Here is a 22873-nt window from a genome sequence, read left to right on the forward strand (position 1 = left end):
AAATTTCGACTTTTTAACTAGCCTTTTTTGACGGAATTTTTTTATATCACTCAAAAGGTATTGTTGAACTGAGCTTAAATTTGAAAAGATCTTTCACCTGTGATCATTTTTCGTAAAGTTACGGGGGTTTAAAGATTGCCATTTTGCCAATCTTTGTACTTTATATGGCGTGTGGGGGGATGATTTTCATAAAAAATTTCAAATTTTAGAAAAAAAATTTTCATTTTTTTTTTATTTCATTTAATTTTTTTATGTTTTTACTGCTGCTCCATAAACCTTAAAAGGCAGTCGGAACATTCAGGGCTTCGCCCTGATACGAGCAGTCTTGTTTCTTTCCAGAAACTGTTTGTTTCTAAACCAGAAAAGAAATAGATCACTTCTGCGCGGAAAATACGAGAAAACTAGGCTTGATAATCTACATAGAATTTCTATCTAGAAAAACAGCTTCCGTTCGGTACGGGTAGTGAACTTTGATTGAACAGGAAAAGAGATTTGCTTCCTCGGACAAGATGGAAAACTTGAAGTCTCAGAAGAATGGCTGAATAATAGTGATAATATCAAAATAAATGTCACCATGGTTTGTGTTCGTTAGAGTTCAAGCATGAAAATTAGACAACATTTTGTTTGCTGTTTAACTTTGAAGAGAACAACAAATCATTGTCTGCAGATCGGTATAATTTCACACCAAGGTTCAAAGTCGACCAACTGAGAAGATTGAGGACGGAAACAAAGTTGGTTCGAATAACATTTTTTGATATTTCATTCATGGTATGACGTGAAAAAACGTTCGCTCCGCTCAAACTCAGACTCAAGAAAGTTCCATTATTATTTGCCATATCATGAAAAAATCTTAATGTCCATAAAACTGCCAAAGTCTAAGCTTGATGTCAATCAGTTTTTGATCCAAAATCCAAACTTTCAAAATGCAAAATTGGCCGTAAATCAACCAAGTTTCGATGATATTGGAACCTAAATTTTAAATCTGTTTATGTTCGAGGCAAAAGTAGGCGGGGGACGTCAGACACTCCACCATCGCTCGTCAAATTGGAGGGCCAAGCATTTGCACTGTTATCCAGTTTGAGTGAGCTCACTTTCCTTTTTTGCGACGGAATTTTAACAGCTTGAAAAATTTTTTAAGTTTGAACAAATGGTTACTTGCAAAACTTAGGTTATTGACTTTAGATGAGGTTTACAGATCTCCTTGCTCTGTAATGAAACTGTTGATCCTTCGAACTCCTTGATAACTTGTGATATTTACCATATTATAAAGGTCCGTTTTATGATTCATTCGAAAACATTTTAAACAGGCGGTTTTCACGTGATACAGGCATCAGTCACGTGACAATGGGAGATGGAAACTTTGGCTCAGATAAAAGACTCTAATGAATCCAAATTGTACCTAGACTTGTCAAAACATCACGCCCCAAATGAAGTAAAATTGGTTGAGCTAACCAAAGTTTTTGTATAACGGTAATTTTTATCTATAAATTCGTTAAACGCTGATTTCAAAAATGTACGATAACGTTTATTTAACATAATGACGGCATCGCTCGCTAGAATTTTAGTATGCGAGTTAACAAAGTCAGAAATTTAGCTCAACTATTCTCAAGGTTGCTCAATATAGCTAAAAACTATGCTGGCATCCTTTTTATAGAAATATGCACTCTTTGCAATCATGAATAGATTAATCACTGCTTGATGACTTGAATGAACATTAACGAGACCAAACTGTGCATTTTGTGCATTGTAAGCGGAATCAGCAATAACCCAAATCCAGATTTGTCTCGAAATCCGCAACATTGCTAATTCTCTTTGTTTTTCTTTGCTGTTTTGGATTCCACGAAGAAACACCTAAAAACACTGTACTGCTCAAAATTGCTCCAAAACTAGGCGAATTTTCGATTACGCAAACGTATTTGCGGAATCCAGAACAGTTTGCGGAATCCACAAACAATTATTAAGACATGTGTATAGTTGAATTGAGCTGTTGCGGAATCCGCAACTTTAAGCGGAACCCGCAAATTGTTAGTGGAATCCGCAAATTGTAAGTGGAATCTGCATTTTGTTTGCGGATTTCATTCACGTAAATGTATATATGTAGTATAACGTTTTAACTTATATCTTTTTTTACCAGAAAGCTTAGAGAAAGAATAAGACTCTTAGAGCTCTAAAATAGTTTGATAAATTTTTGATAGCTATTGAAAAAGATGTAGCATCATATATTCTAATAAAAAAACTGCCCTCATGATTTGTTTTCACTTTCGACTCATCTCAAATACTGCTCTCAAGATTTGGCTAGAACCGGGATCTACTAGATCAGCGTTTGAGATTGATAAAATCCCAAGTACTGACCAGTCTTTGGGATTGGTGCAACCCCATACACTGACCTAATTCGTCAATATGCTGTGCGTTGTGTTTCCAAAACATAATTTTTTCGCTGTTGTGTTTATTCTGTGTTGTGTTTCTAAAACCATCATTTTTGATTGATGCAATCCCAAATACTGACGTAATTCGGCGATATGCTGCGCGTTGTTTTTCCAAACACTCTCAACCCATGAGCTCCAATTTTGTGTTTCCAAATACCAAAAAAGTGGCATCCACCGATTTATTTAAGCAATGTTTTGAGATTTGTTCGTGGATTCCGCTGACAATGCTTAGAACCTTGCTTTCAATTTCCTCTTTACTATAGTTAAGAATTCCAGCTCTAGCTTTTCTTTGTCCATTTGCAAGTTCAGAAAAGAACGAAAATCGGAATCCACTTAAAGTTTGCGGAATCCGGTAGCATTCGCGGATTCTGTTCACAATTCTGTCAACAGGTTTCATTGCATTTGCAGATTTCATTTGCATTTTGAGGAATTTACTTACAAGTGCGGAATTCAAAAATACCGTTATATTCTTTTGTTGCAAAAACCGCGACACAACAAAAATGACGACAAAATTTACGTTACGGGTATTTGTACGCGGAATCGACGGAAGGTTTGTAGGTGGAAACGACTTACATTTTAGAATCCAGGAATGCACAGACACAAAGTTGCGCGCTTATCCCTGGCAAAATTTGATCTCGTAATGAATAGCATAAAAACGAAGCATATCAACTGCAAAACAGTCCTCGCAACCAAAAAAAAATTAGAAAAACTACTCTGTCAAGGCGACGACCCTGAAATTTGATAAATTTTTCAAATAAAAAAAATTAATTGGAAAAAAATCATCCACGAACATCTTCATCGTGCTATTTAAAGTCTAAAGTGTTACAAGAATGTTGGCATTAGGGCCGAGCTCGTATCAGGGTGACTGACTTACAAAGTCTATTGAGCAGTAAAAACATAATGAATTTTTTCCCCTAAATTTGAGATTTTCGTGAAAATCATCACCCCACTTGCCATATAAAGTGCAATGTGACAGATTTTGCTCCTAGTAAAAAATCAGTCGTGAAAAAATAAGCTTCTTTCAACCAATGTGCAACGATTTCTAAAACGGATCACAGGTGAAATATAAAAAATTAAATTTGAGCTCATGGCAACAATACCTTTTGAATGATAAACACAATTGCGTCAAAAATGACTAGTTAAAAGGTAGGAATTTTTCTGAAAAAAAAAACACCCCAAGCACAAGTATGCGGTTACTTTCGTTACAAAAGTTAGGACAAAATCAGAATCTATATATTAATTTATTAAATACAACAAAAAGCAATTATTTGTACTTGATTCCTTTATTCAATTCGGTTCAAGAGTTAAAACAAAGCGGTATATTGCGCGTTGATTATAAAAATTGGCATTTTAAAACCTTTATAACTCAAAAAAAAAATTAACTAAGGAAACTTTTTTCAATTTCAGCTCAGAACATCAAAAGCTTCCAGATTATATTTTAAAATTTAATCGAAAAACAAAACAGCTAAAAAGTCAAATATGGTCTGAGTAGAAATAACACACGAGCACAAAATGCTCTGTCATTGTTTTAAATGTTTTTAGCAATAAGTCAAAGCCATTGAAATTTTGTGTACTATCCTTTGCTTTTAATATCTTTTTTTTTTCAATGGAAAAGCTACTCATGGATACTCAAAATTCGGCAAGAGCTTTCTCAAAGAGGTCTTTGGGAAACCAATGTACAACTGACAAACCTAATCCTTGATTAATCGTTAAAACAAATTTAGGCCCGTTTAGTATAAATGAGGTGTCCCTGACCAGCTCGTTACGAAGGATTTTTTTTTGAAAGTGTAGTAATTTCCTTAACATTTGACGCAAAAAGAAAACATTCCAGTTTTCAACTAATTTCGCATCGTTTTTATTCATAGAAAGTGGGCAAATTATGGCTGCATTTAGAACAAAAATTAAGCAATTCACCGTAATCTGTCGTTTTAAAACCATCTTTTGGAAGGCGAAGCAATCAGCAGACAGAAAGACAGAAAGATATGAAAGCAGAAAAACTGATTTACATGGCTTATAAGATTAAAAAAAGACTGAATCGTTGATATAAAAAATGATATGGTGGTTATTTAAACACATATTGAATAATTTAGTTTTCATGTTTTGACTTTTCTAAAATTGCGACTAACTTCGTCAGTTCATGTATATGTTATTTGGGTCTTTTCGGTTATATCCTAAAATGATGAAAAATGAAAATGAAGTTTTTCTTACACAATTACACTAATTTTACTTTAAAATGCAGGAATGATATCTCGAGCATTATATCAAGCCAAAAATGGCAAAAATGCAATATTAACGACAACTAAAAACGCATTTGGCCGAAAATTGGAAAAAAAATTGAAATATATATTTATAAAAAAAAATTTGACTTCTTAAACTAAAATTGACAATAAATTTGAACAAGACTGCTCGTATCAGGGCAAAACCCTGAATTTTTCAACTGCCTTTTAAGGTTTATGGAGCAGTAATAACATAAGTTAAATGTAAAAAAATGGAATGATTTTTTTTTTATTTGAAATTTTTATGAAAAGCATCACCAACAGGCCATAAAAAGTATAAAAAAAACAAATTTCGCTCCTTGTAACAAATCAAGTTTGGTAAATAAGCTTTTTCAAACCAATCTGGAACAATTTCTAAGACGAATTAAATCTCCGGGATCAAGTTATCCAGTTAACATCCCCCACCCCCACAGACAAAGTTAAGAGCTTCCAGCCCAGCGTTCAATTCGCATCAAATTTAATTCGGATTAAATAGCGTGAAAAATATTGCGCGTTAATTGTCCCAAATTGGCCAAAATGGCAATACTTATACCCCAAAAACTTTACAAAAAACAATCACAGATCAAATATCTTTTCAAATATAAGCTCAGGACAACAATATCTTTTGAATGACATTTAAAAATTCCGTCAAAAATGGCTAGTTAAAAAGTCGAAATTTGTCTGAAGAAAAAGAAACCCACCTCGAGGCCAAATATTTCGTTAATTTCGTATCGAAAGTCGGAGCAACAAAATAAAAGGATTTAGCCGAGATAGGATAAGTAACGCGTAATATAAATCGTGCTCCTAACGCGTGAGCCGTATTTCAATCCGGGTAGAGCACGTTCCAAAACATTGAGATAATAGTTATTAAACTTTTTAAGTCAAAGTAAGCTAAAATAACATTTGATAAAATAAATAGCAATTTGGGAAAAACTTTATTTTTAAAACGAAAAAAAAAAACCAATTCATTTTTTAAAATGAATTGAATTTTTGTCTCTAGATTTTAGAGGGCAGTTGGAATGTTCAAGACGCTTTGTATAGACTTACTTCGCACGCAACCTTAATCTTCAACAGAAGTTGTGTAACATAGGATTGTTTTCTCCAAAAAGCACTATGTTTCAGTAATTCACTCTAAATCGCTTTAAAATTAAGTTCATAATAGTTTTTAATTTTTCGAATTTTTATTATATGGAGAACGATACCAAAATATATTTAAACATTTTTGTTCATCATTAAGTTTTTTTTGAAAAATGACTAATGATGCGTTTTTTGTTCTTCTTCGCAATGTTAGGTTCTGACTTTCAGCAGAACAAATCAATCTTTTCTGAATTGGCACATTATTTCAAAAAATACATAGCTGATTTACATGACTAACACGAAAAGAGGATCAGTTTTGAATCACGAGAAAAGTTTTCAATAATCACATTTCACATTTCAACAGCAAACAACACGTTATATTCAGCTTAGTCAAATGCCTTCACAATAAAATTTCAAATATGACATGATGAATTGTAATGCTAACTTCAGTGAAATGAGGATATCTGTCACCCTCCACGATCTTAATTTAAAAAATTTGAAAAAATTAATCTGGTGCTTTAAAATTTTATCAACGACATAAAAAGAACAATCAGGACAGTTGTAAAATTTCATCTGAACTCATTCCGTTCAGTGTTCCAGTCTTTCCCGAATAAAGTATACTTTTTATTCGCATTACATCCAGTTGTTTCCACGTTGCCCATTGTTAATCTCAAACCCTGTCTTTTCAGCTCCTGTTCTACTTCATAAATTCTCCTTGGAAGAGGTTTCCGAATCCTGGATAGCAGAAGTGCCATGTAATCTCTGGCACCGTAATCTGTACCCAGGCATATTTTACACCAGTAGACAAGTGCAAATTCTTCGTCCAGGTACAAAACAAAGAAATTTGGCTTCTTTAGATACGACTCTTTGAGTGTTGCATGTTTGTGGCATGAATCCGCGGCCTAATTTAAGTTTCGACTAAAATCGGTTTTAATTTTTGTTTGTTTTTCGTTGACCACGAGATTTCTTAATTAAATTTTTTCATCATGAAGTCAAAAAAAGAGGATAAAACGAAGTTAAAGCACCAATTGATAGGTGTTTGCAATTTCCGAAACAAATTTAGAGGGAAAAAGCTTAACGCAAATATTAAAGCTCTTTGAAGTGCACAAAAATGTGACTAACCTAAGTTTCATGACCAAGAGTGAATTCCAATAGCTTGACATCAAGAAACTGACATCAAAACTTACAATGTGAAGCACTGCGATGATTTCTAACGTGTTATACCAGGGCTGATTGCTAGTGTTTGGTTACAATTATCTCGGTTGCTGGCATATCATACATAAAACTTAACGTTTTGCAAAAATTATCTTTCAAGTTGAAATCAACCCTTACTTCATGGTTATTGAAGGTTTTCAAATTTTAGGGGGGTTTTCTAATTTTCTATTTTTACTAAATTTGGGTCAGGTATTGCTTTACATTGTATAATAAATTAACCGTCCCAATTTTGTAATAACCCCATGATGATAAACACTCAAAGAGCCCTGAATTCGAGGAATCAGTACAACGTCGTTTTCTGGATCAATCACACAGATACTGGTCCCGCAATAGTAGCGATTTTTTGCGTGGATGAATTCCCCTTTATGAGAAGTATCTCGCCAATGTTTATACAGTTTGAACTCTTCTGTGTGACATTTGGTCATGGAGCCGTGAAACAAAATCCAGTCACAGTTCATAGTTTTCAAGTTGATATGCCAACCTGAAAATACTTCAGGTCTCAAAAGTTTTGTAAAAATAAAATTGCAAGTGCTTTGTAAACTCTACAGCTCAATAAAGTTTTAGTATCTCAGTTGAGGATAGTAGTATACTCGCGAAAAAACTAATTCGACTTTAATAGAGACACTCTTTTTAGCTGAGGGATTTTTAGCCTACGCTCTGATATCTGTCAATCAAAAAGTTTTTACTCAAAATTCATCAAAAGTTTTACAGGGATCATGATCATTTAAAGTTTAATTACTCGTTTTAACTTTACCAAAGTTCGTTTTTTCAAATTGAAATCGAAATTTCCGACATGCAGCCGTGTAGTGGAATGTCAACGAGCAGACATTGTTTCTCTCGAAGAAAGGATTGTCTAAAGACCTCCTGATGGCGAACCAAGTTCCGGAAAGTAACTCCTGGGTAACATTAACAGATTCTAAACTGTACTACTCTTTTCCAGTTTCTCTCACATTTTGCCATGGAAATTTTAATTTTAAAAAAAAGTTTGATGCAAGACGGATAAAAAAAAGGCCGAAAAAAGGTAAATATTTCAACTTAAGAACGGAAAAGAGTTTTGCTTTGATGGACAATATGAAAAAATTGCCTCAAATGAAGGAGTAAACTGAAAATACAAAATAACAAGCAGGCGAATCATGCTTTGATTTAATTGCGTTGAATAAATAGTATAGAAAATTTGTCATAAGTTTGTTTATTTTATTCATTGGTTGCAGTTCAAGGTATCAAAATAAAAGAAACAGTGAATTGGATTCTGGGTCTATATTAACAACCGAAACAATTTTTTCATTAAAAAAACACGAATTTAAAAAAGAGGGGAAAATTGCTAATACCTAGACTGTTTTTTCCAGCGGCGCTCTAATCTTCTTTAAAAAATAAAACAAATTGAAGTGACTTTGGATTTTTGGTGCAGCAGCAAATTTTTAGAAAAATTATTAAGAAAGTTTTTTTTTTAATTATTCTGAGATCGAGCAGCTGTGTTTGTGCTCCAAATACAGAACTAACTCTCATTCTACACATATTCTAAGTTTTAATAAATCATATCCTGGACATTTTCAATTAAAATGAAATTGTTTTTTTTTTCTGAATAAAATTTATAACGTTTTTCACAATACATCCCCAAAGTAGCAATTTCGGTAGTTGCATAAAATAATCATAAAGATTTAGTGTTGACTATAATTGTGACAGAAATCTTAACAACTGTCTGATGTTTCTACTTGACCGCTGCTCAATTGTTTCAAAATTCAAGTAAAAAGAGTTGACGATGCAATTATTTTTAAACCAACAATAAAAAAACACAAAACCAGTTCAAATTAAAAAACCTACAAAAAGGCCAAACTGTGTTATTTTTTGTGAGCTGTAAACGGATTCCGCAACAGGTTGAAAGCATATTTGTCAGGGTATCAGCAAAACTGCTACTTGTTGATAGTTTTGCTGTTTACGATTCCATGAACAAATAGCTAAAACAATGCATTGCATAAATTTTGATCAAGCAGCCTCATTTTGATGTCAAGTAAAAACTTTGTGGAGTCCATTTTTTTTTCGGAATTGAATATGTGTTCATTACTACATCATACATTTCAATCATGCGGAATCCGCTTGCAAAGTTCGGAATTTGCTGATATCCTTATATGATATAATTTTGCGCAATCCACTTACAATTGGGAAAATTGCTAACATTTGCAAAATTTAAAACAATCTGCCTTTTTCGCCTGTTGCATACTCCTCGATACAACTAATGTGCCAACAAAATTTACCTTACAAGCAATCAACGGAATTTTTATAATTGGAATCCATTTAAATTTCCATCAAGCCTGCTCGTATCAGGACTAAACTGTGAATGTTCCAACGCTCTTGCAAGGTCTATGAAGCAGTTATAACATGAAAAATTAACTATAGTAGAACATAATTCAACAAAAGTTTTTAAAACTCGAGATTTCTTGAGAAACTGATCCACCAATACAAAGTGATAGATTTCGCTCCTAGTTACAAATCAGTTACATCTCCTAGTTATCCTAGTTACATCTCCTAGTTATGACAAATAAGCTTCCTTCAACTATTTTGGCACGATTTCTAAGACGGATTAAATCTCCGCTTACGCGTTAATAGCGCAAAATATATCGCGCGTTAATTGTCCCAAATTGGCCAAAATGGCTATCTTCAAACCCCCATAACTTTACGAAAAATGTTCACAGGTGAATAGCTTTTGAAACTTAAGCTCAAAAGTCGAGCTCTCACTTGACCTCTAGCTTCAGGTCTACCACAAACTGACCAAATTCGCTGCAATAGTGGCACCACGTGTAAGTTCTAGACGCAAAAAAACGGCCTTGAGTCGCAAAAAAAGGCTTCGCTCAACAAAATAACACTAACTCGAATGTGGGGAGATAATACAAATGATATAAAAAAATTTTGTCAAAAATGGCTAGTAAAAAAGTCGAAGTTTGTCTGAAGAAAAAAAATACCCCGAACACAAATATTCCGTTACTTTCGTTATGAAAGTCGAAACAATAATGGGCAAGAATTTCAGTGACCTAGTAACAAAAAACGATCCGCCCATTCTGCAAAGTTTGGCCTCACTAGGCTTGATTTTTTCAAGTATAAACTTTAAACTTTTAAAGAGAGGGTGTGATATCGAATTTTCACCATTGTAATCCCTATAAACAATTTTTGGAAGACTAGAAGAAACAAAACTAATCGTTTATTCAAGTTTCCATTTTAGGCGCAATAATAAACGGCAATCAGAAATAATTCATAGCCCGAGGGACCATACAATTGCGATAACTAGAAACATCTCATGCTGGTTCACTTCACGAGGAAGAAGGAATTTTCAAACATTGGATTTGATCTATGCAACCAAAAGTTCACGGAAGCTCCGAATGCCTCTTATAGACACACCCTTAAACCTATTAGAATAAAAAAGTACAATGCTTTTCATCTTCAAGCATTCCAAATTTAAAATTGAATTAATTGAAGTCTGCATTAGCCATATGTTTTTAGTAGAAGCTAACTGTACAGACAATGGGTCTCAAATAATTAAGCGAGCATGCAATACGTTACCGAGCTATTGATTCTAAACCTGATAAAAAAGTTGGAGGTTTTTAATTTAGCAATTCAAAGCTTTATTTATAAAAAATATTTTTTGAATGAAGAAAAGTTCAAACTTTTTGCCAATTTTTAGTTCATAAATAAAAAAAATAAATTTTAAAATTTTTAATGAAAACGGCATCTCAGATTGGCGTTCTCTTCACAAAATTCCTTGCATAACCACATTACGCAATCAAAATCACAAAATACTAATTGTTGCCTATAACTTTTTACTTAAAGAAGATTGCTTGACACATCTTAACGGGATCGGTACTCTAGTACATTGAATATAGTTAATTGTAAACTGTCGGTATGACCTTGAAAACTTAATTCCTTGTTCATAAGAGTTGTATGATGTTTGAAGGTCCGGTGTTTTAGAAGCTAACCCAGAAATTTTTTTTGAGATATTTTGTTATAAGCATTGGTTTTGATTATGCTGATAGTCAAACTATTTGCGCATTATCAGATCTGTGTAGATCAATTTTAATTGCTGAGCGGAAAAAACTTTCTACGCTGTCATATTAAACTGGAATTAAGAAAAATTTAATCAGTATTTTTCAAAGTTTTGTCAAATATTTATTCAAGTCAACGTGACCATGAGATTTCTTACGTGCAGCTAATTAACAACTGCTGAAAAGTCATCATAGATGTTCGGGCTTTGTTTTTGTTGTTTCAACTATTTTTGAAGAAAAAGTTGGAATACTTGCGCTCCGTTGGTTTTCAATTCCACTCGACCAAATTCGACTTTTTATTTAGCCTTTTTGACGGACTTTTAGAAAAAATCATGCAAAAAGTATTGTTTTACTGAGCTCAAGATCAAAACGTTATTTCATCTGTGAACACTTTTCGTAAAACTAAGGAGGTTTGAAAATTGCCAATTTGGCCCAATTGGGACAATTAGCGCGCGATATATATCTTGCTAATAACGAGTACACGGAGATTTTTTGTGTCTTAGGTTTTGTTTAAAATTGGATTGAAGTATGTGCTTTGCTCTATTTAATACTTTGCTAAAAGCAAACTATATCAATTTGTACTTTGCAAAGCTTGTCGGCTCGGGAAAGGATTGTCAAAAAATCTCATTTTTTTCGGAGATTTCGTCAATTATTTTAATTTCAATTAGTCCATAGAAATTCAAACCCTGTAGAAACATTCAGGAATTCCTTATTTCTTAAATTCTCAGATTTTAGTTGATTCTCAGATCTGAAGATATACTTCAGATCTTGATAAAAAATTTGAAAGTCTCAGATTTTAAGTTTGGATCTGAATCGAATTTTTTTCAGATCTCAAATGGAAAAGAAAAACAAATATTTCACAACCTATTTCAGGACTGAAATACAGATAAGAAACGGATTTTTCAGGTCCGAAAAACCATTTCCTTGGTACTTCAAAAACCTTTATTTTTTCAAATTACTGATTCCTTTCTAAACTGAATGCTTTTTTATATTGCGATGTAGTAAGCTCAAAATTTTCTTACTCGGTCTTCGCTTAAGATTTTTTTTATTTCTTAATCTTCTGCATTCGTTTCTTTAAAGCATTTTTCTCCTCCTAGTTGAAGGTTTTAGAAAATAGTTAATAATCCCTGTTCCGACCATAGAAAATGAGGAGGAACTTTGTATTCGGGTGTGGTTTAGTTTTTTCTTTTTGTTTTTCATGCAAAATCAGGTACCACAATTAATGAGCGGACTGGGTTGAGTGATACATCATAATAAAGCCCTTACAATTGCGATTCGAATCACCATGGAAAAATTTCCAGAGTTAGGAAAAACCGGTATCAAATTTTTGATTTTCCATCTTTTTTCCAGCAAATAAAGCGAGCGAGCAGTATTATTATTATTGCTTGAAAGCTTACAATACTTTTTTTTCGTTTTTTTTGTAGTAATTTTTCTACAAAAACTGTTTTTCGATGTGCTTATTTTAGTATGGCTGTCGACTATACCTAATCCCCCGTTTTTATGTTCAGCTCCTTTTATCACACCACGCCGAAAAAAACGAAAATAATTTGAAAATACTTTGTTGTATTTTCTAAGACAATGGTCGGAACATTCTGTGCTGCTTGCACAGTTACCGGCTTTCCTTGGTTTTATTATGGCTTTCTCCGAAAAAAAATGTGCTTTTGATCAAGAAGAAAATATCATTGAAATTGCTGTTAAATTCATTCTTGTATTCCTCTCAGACCGTTTTGTAAAAATTACAAGGAAATTGATCACAAAGTATTTTTGCGTAATAAATATTCAAAGAGCCAAAGATTCGAGCGAGCAATTAAGAAGTTCAAGTTTTCAATCTTTGAAAACTGGTTACTTATTTAAAAGGTTTTAGGATGAAATTAAAACAATAAATGTAGGATAGCTAATTGAGTGTTTTTATCTCCAATTTCTGGAATAAGTAACGGAGTATGTGCTCGAGGTATTTTGATTTCCAGATAAAATTCATTATTTGACCAGAAATAATTTTGTGGTTGTAACGTAAAATGGTTGCAGATTTGAACTCAAGAAGTTAAAAAACAGGTATAATTAGAATTTTGTTTGTGTTTATCTGAATTCATCATTTACATCATTCCTGACTTGTTTAAATTGTTTATTTGGTGAACATCCCATTGTCTCCACATTGATCATCAGCAATCTCAGACCCTGTTTAATGAGGACCCGCTCTATTTCATAAACCTTCCTTCGGTCTGGATACTGGATCCGGGAAAACAAGATTGCCATCTGTTCTCTCAAGCCAAATACTCCACCCAGACATATTTTACACATGTAGACCACCATAAACTCGTCATCCAAATATAGAACGTAAAAATTTGGTTTCTTTAATGGGGCTCTTTGAAACTTTTCGATTAATATCATAATTGTGTGAATTGCGGATAACTCTTGGTTGCAATGTACGGCAGTTATACCCTTTTTGAGCTAACGGCTTTTTCTTGCGAGGTAGTTTTTCCTGCAACTTTTGGTAATTTTCTGGTTTATTATGAGACTTCTTGTAGTTTTGGGAGACGTTGAAAAATCATTATAGTTTACTCAAAAAACGTCAGCGCAATTTGCAATTATTTCCCTTGCAAAAAGCGTTTATCTGCTCCTGTTGATTGCAAATTTTTTAATTCGGGGGTGAAGGGGGGGAGGGTTGGATTTTCAAGCAATTTTGAAAACAAACAGGTCAAAAAAGGTTTTAGGCACTTTTTGAAAATCTTTGAACAAAAATCGGGTTTCCGAGAATTTCCGAGATCCGCGTCTGCATACGAACCTTTCATTTTAGAACAAAGATGGCCAAATGTGTTTAGAAGTGGTAATCCGTGCGCGCCAAGTTTCACAACAACCGGATCATTAGGTAGGGCAAATGGTAAAGTACCCGAAAACGAAATGTCTCATCATTAATTGCATCTGACAAAAAGAGTTAAAAATTGAGTTCATTCCCCCTTAGACTGTTTTAAACTAACAAAAGAGCCCATGGTTTTTTTTTGTTATGATTATTCAAAGAGCCCATGATTCGAGGAATTAAGGAAGCGTCTTCTCTTGGATCAATCACACAAAAGCCAGTTCCGCAGTAAAAACGCTCTTTGACATGGATGAAATCTCCTCTTAAGGAAGAGTCTTGCCATTGCTTATACAGTTTAAACTGTCCTTTATGGCAATCAGCCAAGGCGCTCATAAAAATCCAAACACAGTTTGTAGTTGTCAAGTTGATGTGCCATCCTGAAAAAATTTGATTTTTTTTTGCCAAAAATCAGTGAATTATATAGTCACTTTTCAATGCAGCCTGTTTCAAACGAGTTTCTGACATATTATCTGTTTTTCTGTAGATAATGTGTACTGAGCGAGTAGATAACAAAAAAAAATTATTGTTGACTTGAGAAGTTTGCTACAATGGCCTAATTTAAAAAAAAAATATTCTTATAAGATATATATTACCTCAAAAAGATGCTCAAACATATTAACTTTGAAACCGATTTCAACCCTTTCCGCCCCCCCCCCCAAAAAAAAATTGAAAAAATAGAAAAAACAATTAACTAATCATAATATCGTTTATTTTTGCCACGAACAAATAGCTGCCACGATAAATTAATATACATCACTTCTTTTCAGCTATAAGCAGCAAATTTACCTCTAAAAAAGGCGGCACTGTGCTTCGAATACATACAAAATAAGTTCTTCTTGATTTTTTTTTGAGTAGTTTTTCATGCTAGCTCAGTACATGAATAGAGATGATGCGTTGTATTACTTGAAATTATTTTACGATTTTGTTCAAAAAGTTTGCCTCACTGCTTTTTCTAACTCATAGAGAACCCACTTAAGTTATCTTTTGCTCATTTCAATTTACCATAATTATCAAATCAGAAAAAAAAAATTTTGCCAATTTCTAGTACTGATTTGAAATAACTATTGAAGATTAGAGACCCATAAAAAAACGGCAAAATGCGCGCGGTAAAAAAGGAAGATAATTTTGATTTTTCCCACGGCAAACATCTTGACACAGTTCAAGGGCTAGCATGTCTAGCCGTAATTTTATTCCACTGCGATATTCCGTCAATGAGTAACGGTTACTTTTTTTGAAGAACTTTTTAAGAAGATACAAAACAACTTCAAATTTCCAAGACCAGCAATCATCTATAAATATTTTGAAAAAAGAAAAAAGAAAACATTGAAAACTGAACACAAATCATAAAAGTTTTGGCTCAGAATAACTCAAACTTAACTTTACTAGATAATTGTTACTTTGAATGGAAACTTTTCAAACTGTTAACAGAACTTCGAAATTAGTTTTCTGCAAATTGAAGCCTTTTTTAAGAACGTTTTTGCAAGATAATGGAGACTTTTACTAGCGAAAACGGTGTCATCTAGTTATGCGTTATTTTCATGGTCCAAAATTTTGAGAACTGATTTAGTTACCTTTTTTCAACTGTCATGATGGCTTTCATTATTCCAAATAGCCATAAAAAAACCTAAATAAAATAGAAAAAAGAAGATAAAGTTTTCGGGGAAGCTTTATATTTCGGTATTCAAAGATTTTTGAAGTTCAGGCGATTACAGGCAAATAATATGAATAACGCAAATTAAACATAGCTTTGTTAAGTTCTCTAAATACAGCAGCCATTCTGGTACAAGGGGGATATCTTTGGACACCCTTAAGGATAGCAGCTGGATTGTTGGTCCAAACATCCTCAGGACTACTGATTGGCCGTTTATACCCGGAAAACCTGTGGTCAAGGAAACTCGTTTGAAGGGTCCTTCTTGTGATGCCGATTTCTTGGAGACATCATCTTCCTTCGTGACCGATGTCACATCCATCAAACTTCCAGAACACCGGTTCATTTGGGAAAAGTTTAGTTCTTTTAAAAAAGAGTTGTCGCGTTTATGTTGAGGATGCTGCCTTTACATAAACATTTTCGCGGTGAGGGCTTACGGATCATCGAACCCACTGAACTTGATTTTGCAGAAAACAAACTAATTCATCTTGCTCAGTTGGAATCTTTCCCCGTTCAGTTAAAACTACTCACAGCTAGCAGTTAAAACTACTCACAGGTATCATTCGTTCCACTGGCCGGATTGTGCGCCTAGTGAATACCGAGTTTGATAAGAAGCACCCAAAATTGATCGACGCCCATAATATCCTAGTTCACCTGTTGGCCCGCAGCCTCCCAATATTACTCGACGCGTGTTGTTCCTCGACGCAGGTTGTTCAGTGCGCGTCGTGCGACACCAGGCACGATCTGGTCGGATAACTTCCTTGGTGCGGAAAAGGAATTACTTGGTTGCTTCAAGAACTGGAACGGCATGGCTCCGACAATTTTTTGCACAAAAGTGTGTTGTTTGGAAGTTTAACATGCCAGGCGCACCCCATCATGGCGGCTCCTGGGAGCACCTTGTCCCAAGCGTGAAGCGCGTGAGTTACGATATACTAGGCAGTAGGGTAGTTACTAAAGAGGTGTTAGGAACAACACTCTGCTTAGTTGAGCAGGTTTTGAATTTGAGGCCAATCACTCCCGCTAGTTCACGTGAGTTAGAAGCGTTAACCGCAAACTACTTTTTGCTCGGAAAACATGCCACAAGCTTTCCTCCGCGTTTACTTGGGGAACACTTCGACCACAAGAAGAGGTACGTGCAAGCGCTGTCGTCCGCTAACGCTATTTGGTCTCGTTGGCTTCGCGAATATGTTCTTTCACTGAATAAGCGTGTCAAGTGGCACACTCAGGTTGAATTCACGCTTGAGACAGGTGATCTCGAATGGATGATTGAGCCCGACAGCCCGCGATGATATTACCCTCTTGCTCGAATAGTTAATTTTAACTACGGCAAAGACGGATGCGCACGTCGCGTCCTCATTAAGCCAGCCACAGCGAACTTACCCGATCGACCGTTAAGCCTGCTCCAGTTCTTCCGTATTTGGGGGCGGATGAGGTTGCAGCGCAAATGCATGTAACGAAAATAAGAGTGAACAAAAACGATGATTCCTTAACAGGACTATAGCCTAACGTATAACCCATCGTTCAAACTGCCGGTCGACCGGGTTCGAATCCTCTCAATAAAGGTATACTCCATACCTAATAATCTTTATACATGTATACTCGAGGAGTTTTTCACCCACATGACTAACTTTAACAGTTTTTCATCTCAAACACGGTTCAGACTTGATTCGGTCTGACCTCTAAAAAAGAGCAATTCGTCTGCAGGTCAAATATCAGTGTTTTGAGAGCCTGTTTTGAGTTTGCAGTTATAAATTTTTGTTGTTATGATCGATAGAAAATGCCGAAGTTTATCGTTTTGAGTGTATTTTACCGAAAATTAATCTTTATAGGTCAAATGTTTTTTGGCATTATTTTTAGGTTTTTTGGACATTTTGAGAGATTGGAGCTGGCGCACGATCTACTGCGGTTTATACATGTGAGCGTTAATCATAGTAATAGCCGCTTCTCTAAGTTCACTTTTGTTTGCTTTGGTATCTTTTGTAACAGCCAATTGGAAGAAAACTGAAGATAACTAATAAGAAATCGGTAAAAAATTTTGTCAGGTTTTTTCTTTAAGTTCTTCAGTTACTATTAATTCGTAACGTTCTGTTTGGTGGTGCCGAATTGAACTCAAAATCGAATCAAACAAACTCGAACTTAAAAAAACGGTGTAGTCGAAATCGAAATTGAACAATTTAAATCCGGGGTTGAAAGAAGCCCTTTACTTGCTCGAATTTAGACGAAAAAGCTAAAAATCAAAACAAACGGTTTTTCTCGAAATTGAGATTCACTTATTCGAATTTCTTAAAGTCACGAAAAGATTTACTTTTTCGAATTTCTTAAAGTCACGAAATTTAGACGAAAAAGCTAAATATCAAAACGGTTTTTCTCGAAATGGAGATTTACTTTTTCGAATTTCTTAAAGTTCCGAAAATGAACTGAAGCAAGAATTTTTTTAGGCCAGTTTGACTACAATCATAGTAACATAGACTAACAATACAACAATTTTTGATAAAAATGACTAAAAAACTGAAAAAAAACTCCATTTTCATTAAATTCATTTTGTAGAACTTTTTGATTTTTTGAAATTTTTGATTCCCAAAATGGCATTGAAAATCCCCAAAAGAGACTTTGAATTGAGTACAATGAAAAAAAAGCCTAGAAAGGCAGTTGTAAACAGCCTAATTGAGCCTACACAAGCGTCCTCGATCGCTTTTCTTGCTCGAAATAAAACAAACAATCACAATTTTCAACAGTTTTTTTCGATATTAAGAAAAAAAATCTAAATAAATAATTTCGTTTCAGTTGCAATTGAAGGGAACTACGATTGATAGATATATCACTCAACTCTCTCCGTTGCACTCAAAAAAAAGTTAAGGTAAATTTACCTTAAAAAATACCTTAAAACACCTTAACAATTAAGGTAAATTTGCACTACCTTAAGTACACCTTAACTTACCTTAAAACACCTTAAAAATTTACCTTAAATCACCTTAAAAGTTAAGGTGTATCAACCTTAAAAAACACCTTAAAAATTTTTTTTATAGGTAAATTTACCTTAAAAATTTACCTTAAAAAAGTAGGTAATTTAACTACATTTACCTTAACATTAAGGTGTTTTTACCTTAAATTTTTACCTTAAAAACACAAAAGTTAAGGTAAAATACATACATACATACATACATACATACATACATACATACATACATACATACATACATACATACATACATACATACATACATACATACATACATACATAAATACATACATACATACATACATACATACATACATACATACATACATACATACATACATACATACATACATACATACATACATACATACATACATACATACATACATACAAACATACATACATACATAAATACATACATACATACATACATACATACATACATACATACATACATACAAACATACATACAAAAATACATACATACAAATATACTTAGAAAAATCTCTATCACTTATATGGTTGAACTGAAAATTTGATAGGTGGGCTACGAGATCCAATGTTTATCTCAAATAACCTTATTCCTGTTTAGTTAAATGCATTCCTAAATATTTTTAGTAAAATTAAGGTTAAGTTAAGGTAAATTACCTTAATTCAGTTAAGGTAAATTTTACCCTAACAATATTTTAAGGTAAAGTTAAGGTAATGTTAGGGTAAATTTTACCTTAATTTTTTTTTACCTTAACTCATTTAGGGTAATTTTACCTTAACATTTTTTTGAGTGTGATTAATGGAATGATATTTTGAAACAATCGTTATCAATCGAATGAGGAATTTTCCGACCAAAACTAGGCTGAATATTCCTCGACTTGATGCAGCTGTTTGGCAATTAAAAGAAGGCAAAATCTGTTTTGATCTAAAATTTGAACAGAAAAGCGGTATAGATGCAATATCGTTTTATAGTATAGGTCGAGTAGAGAAAAAATTGAGTACAAAAATTAAGATTTTAAATGCGAAGGGTTCAAAAACTGAGTTTTAAGAAAAATGAATGTTCTGAAAAATCGGTAATACTCATATTTTTAGTCATATGTACTAAAAAGCAAGCAAGTGAAGCCACCAATAAAAGGAAAAAAAACTCTTCTAAAGATTCTTTTGGTGCTTTCTTTCATTCCAATATTTTTCAAACTGAAGCAACTAAACTGACCTTTGAAACTAATATTTCGTTATTTCTAGACCATAAAAAAATATTAAACCACTTCAAATTTCCAAGATCAGCATTCATTTTTAAACACGTTGAAAAACAAGCTGAAAACATTAAAAACTAGACTCAAATCATAAAAATTTTGGCTCAGAATAACTCGTGCCTTAAGTCTACTAGATAGTTGTTACTTTGAATTGAAACATTCAAACCGTTAAAAGAACTTCAAAATTATTTTTTCTGCAAATTGAAGCTTTTTTTAAGAATTTTTTTGCAAGATAACGGCGACTTGTACAAGCGAAAACAATGTCATCTAGTTATGTGTTTTTTTCATGGTCCAAAATTTTGTGAACTAAATTAGTTACCTGTTTTCAATTGTCATGATGGCTTTCATTATTTAATAATTCCTGAGAAAATTTTCTGGATAAAATTAATTAAAAAGAAGATAATTTTTTCGGGGAAAAATGTAGCTTTAAATTTTGCTTTTAAAAGATATTTGAAATTCATGCTATTACATGCAACTAATATGAATAACGCAACTTTAAAATAGCTGTGTTAAATTGTCTAATTACTGCATCCAGTAGCTCCTGAGCTTTTTGCTCGAAAATCAAATTGTTTTGTTGAACAAACATTTCTCGATAACTCAAACTTTAAACTTAATTAAAAAAATTTCAGAATTACCTGATTCGCAACCATCATTATATTTAAAAAAATGAAAAAAAAAGTTCGAAACAGACAACTTCAATTAAAAAAGATTTTTGATTCAGAGTAACTCAAAACTTGAATATACAAGGATATAATCATTTTAAAGTGTGCTTTCATAAGTTTGAGTTAAAAGTTCTACAAATTGAAAACCTTTTTTCATAAAAACACTTTTCGGGTTTCACAAGTTTGAACGATGTTTTCGAAAAGTTGTCGTTTTGTTGTCCCGTCATCTCAATTAATTAGCAATTTTTCAGAGGGTTGAGAAAATATTTTGAGAAAAATATTGAGAAGGTTTAAGAATAATTGAGATGTTTCTCGGAAAAATATACAGTTTTGAGTTTTGTGTGGATTTTGCAAATATATTAATTGAAATCATCTGATGTTTTTACTAATTTTTTATTACTTGTGTCAGTTGTTCAACATGCATTAACATAAGAACCTATATTTGAAAAAAAACGTATCTATATTTTATAAACTTCTACAGTCAGATCCTTTGCCAACTCCATTTTGGAAAAAACTTCCATTCTAGATAACTCAACCTTGAAATTACTCGATAGTTTTTTTTGAATTGCAGATATTAAACTAATTTTTCATTAACTGAAATGATTTTTCTGCAAATTGAAAACGTTCTACAAGAAAACTTTCCTGAATTGTATTTTGATCATGTGATTCTCCTTCATTTATCAAAACTCTAATGTTCCCATAGAGAAAGGAAAATGCATTTGTATATATGTATCTGTGCAGGGGCGGATCTAGGATTTTCTCTTGTCCAATGTCGCCACTTCTTTCGCGACACTAAGTTGAGATTAACAAGAAAACACAATAGAATAACAAGGATAGCGGGTTACTGTGCAAGTAGCGCAGAATGTTCCGACCAGTCTTAAAAAATAACAAAATTATTTTTCAAATTAGTGTCGTTGTTTCGGCAAGGTGTGAGAAAAAAATCTGAGCGAAAAAGTATGGATTAGGCCTTTTCGTCAATCATTGTAAAATATGCAAATTTAAAAACAATTTTTGAAGACAAATAACAAGAAAAAAAATAAGTTTTTTTTAAAAGTTTTTTAATATTTTTGTCCCAAATTTTTGATGCTTTTGATTCCTAAAATGAAGCCAAAAACTCCAAAAACTAACTTAATTAGAAAAAAAAAAGTTTTCAAGGCTTAACTTAAGCATAAATAAACTCAAACTAAAAAAGCCTGCTCACTTGCTCTAATTTAGACGAAAAATCTAAAATTTCAAACCAGTTTTTCTGGATAGTGGGTGAACTTTTTAAAAACTTTTTAATGTACTACGAATCACAATTGAAGAGGATTTTATATGATATACCACTCAACCCAGACCAATGTTTATTTGTAGTAGCTGATTTTGCGTGGAAAAAGAAAACTAAAATACCCGAATACAAATTTCGTCCCCATTTTCAATGGTCGGAACAATAAACCTCGTAAAAAAAGATGAAGGCCAAATAATCAGTTGTATTTTCAACTTGTGATCTGAAAATTTAGTCCATATAAGCCCGTATAAGACAAATAGATTTTTCGTTGAAACAATAATTTCTTAAACTAACCAAAGTTTGTTTTTTCGAATTGAAATTGAAATTTTCGACATGCAGCCGTGCTTTGAAATGTCCACGAGCAAATCTCGTTTCTTTCGAAGTAAGGATAGTGAAAAGATCTCCTGACGGCAAACCAAGTTCCAGATAACAACTGTTCACTCACGTTCACAGGTTTCAGACTAATAGACTCTTTTCCAGTTACATATATACCAACTCCCAAATACAGGAGAAAAAAAACTAACACTTCTATAATAAAGCTGATTGGTTATCAAAGAAACTTGAAATTAGTTGCGGGATTAAAACCGATAGCGTGAACCAAATGACCCTGAACAAAATATTCAAATAAATTATGGGGAAAATTATGAAAAAAATAGGTTGAAATGGAAAAGAGTTTTGCTCGGTTGGGCAGTTTGTAAAGAAAGACTCAAAAGGGCTGAACTTAACAGCAAAAATAGCAAATAGATAAATCATTCTTCAAATTCAAAATCTGAAAATGTTGCAGATTTTGACGAGGTTTGTTTGTTTGTTTGAGGTCTTGTTTGAAGTTCAAGGTATTAAAGTTCATAAACCGTTGAGCTAACTAGAATATTTTTTTCTCATGGAGAGTCAGTTATTTAACTTCTTATCAATAAATGAGCATTTGAGTCCTTCTATCCTCAGCTGGATTTTTGTTTGTATTGTTTTATGTTTCCAGTAGCATCAAAAAAATTGCCATAATAAAATTTAAGATGAAACTAAAACACTTAATAAAACATCCCAGAAAATTACCTTTGGTAGGCTTTATAAAAAAGACATGTTACTGTATCCTAAAAAGCAGCAGTTGAGGCAAAATTGCTCAACTGAACCTAAAAAACAGCTGTAACAGAAACTAACTTTTCGAATGTATGTTTGATTTCAATGGTTTCTAGCTTTCAGTTTTCGTGTTAGCAATTTTATTGTTGTATCAAAAACTT

The 22873-nt window shown here is 33.1% G+C and overlaps 1 protein-coding gene and 1 long non-coding RNA gene across 2 annotated transcripts in view; both read right to left on the minus strand.

The window, feature by feature from the left end:
* LOC134838876 (dynein intermediate chain 2, ciliary-like) overlaps window positions 1–22873 on the minus strand; it is a 335209-nt gene that overhangs the window by 289481 nt on the left and 22855 nt on the right. The gene's annotated exons all lie outside the window — the stretch shown is intronic.
* On the minus strand, window positions 14013–22427 carry LOC134840745 (uncharacterized). Its single transcript, XR_010162441.1, has 3 exons — window positions 22318–22427; window positions 21933–22099; window positions 14013–14235 (listed from the first exon to the last, which is right to left on the minus strand). It is a non-coding gene; the product is annotated as an uncharacterized LOC134840745 (long non-coding RNA).

This window comes from Symsagittifera roscoffensis, chromosome 2, assembly GCF_963678635.1.
Source record: "Symsagittifera roscoffensis chromosome 2, txSymRosc1.1, whole genome shotgun sequence".
NCBI lineage: Eukaryota > Metazoa > Xenacoelomorpha > Acoela > Convolutidae > Symsagittifera > Symsagittifera roscoffensis.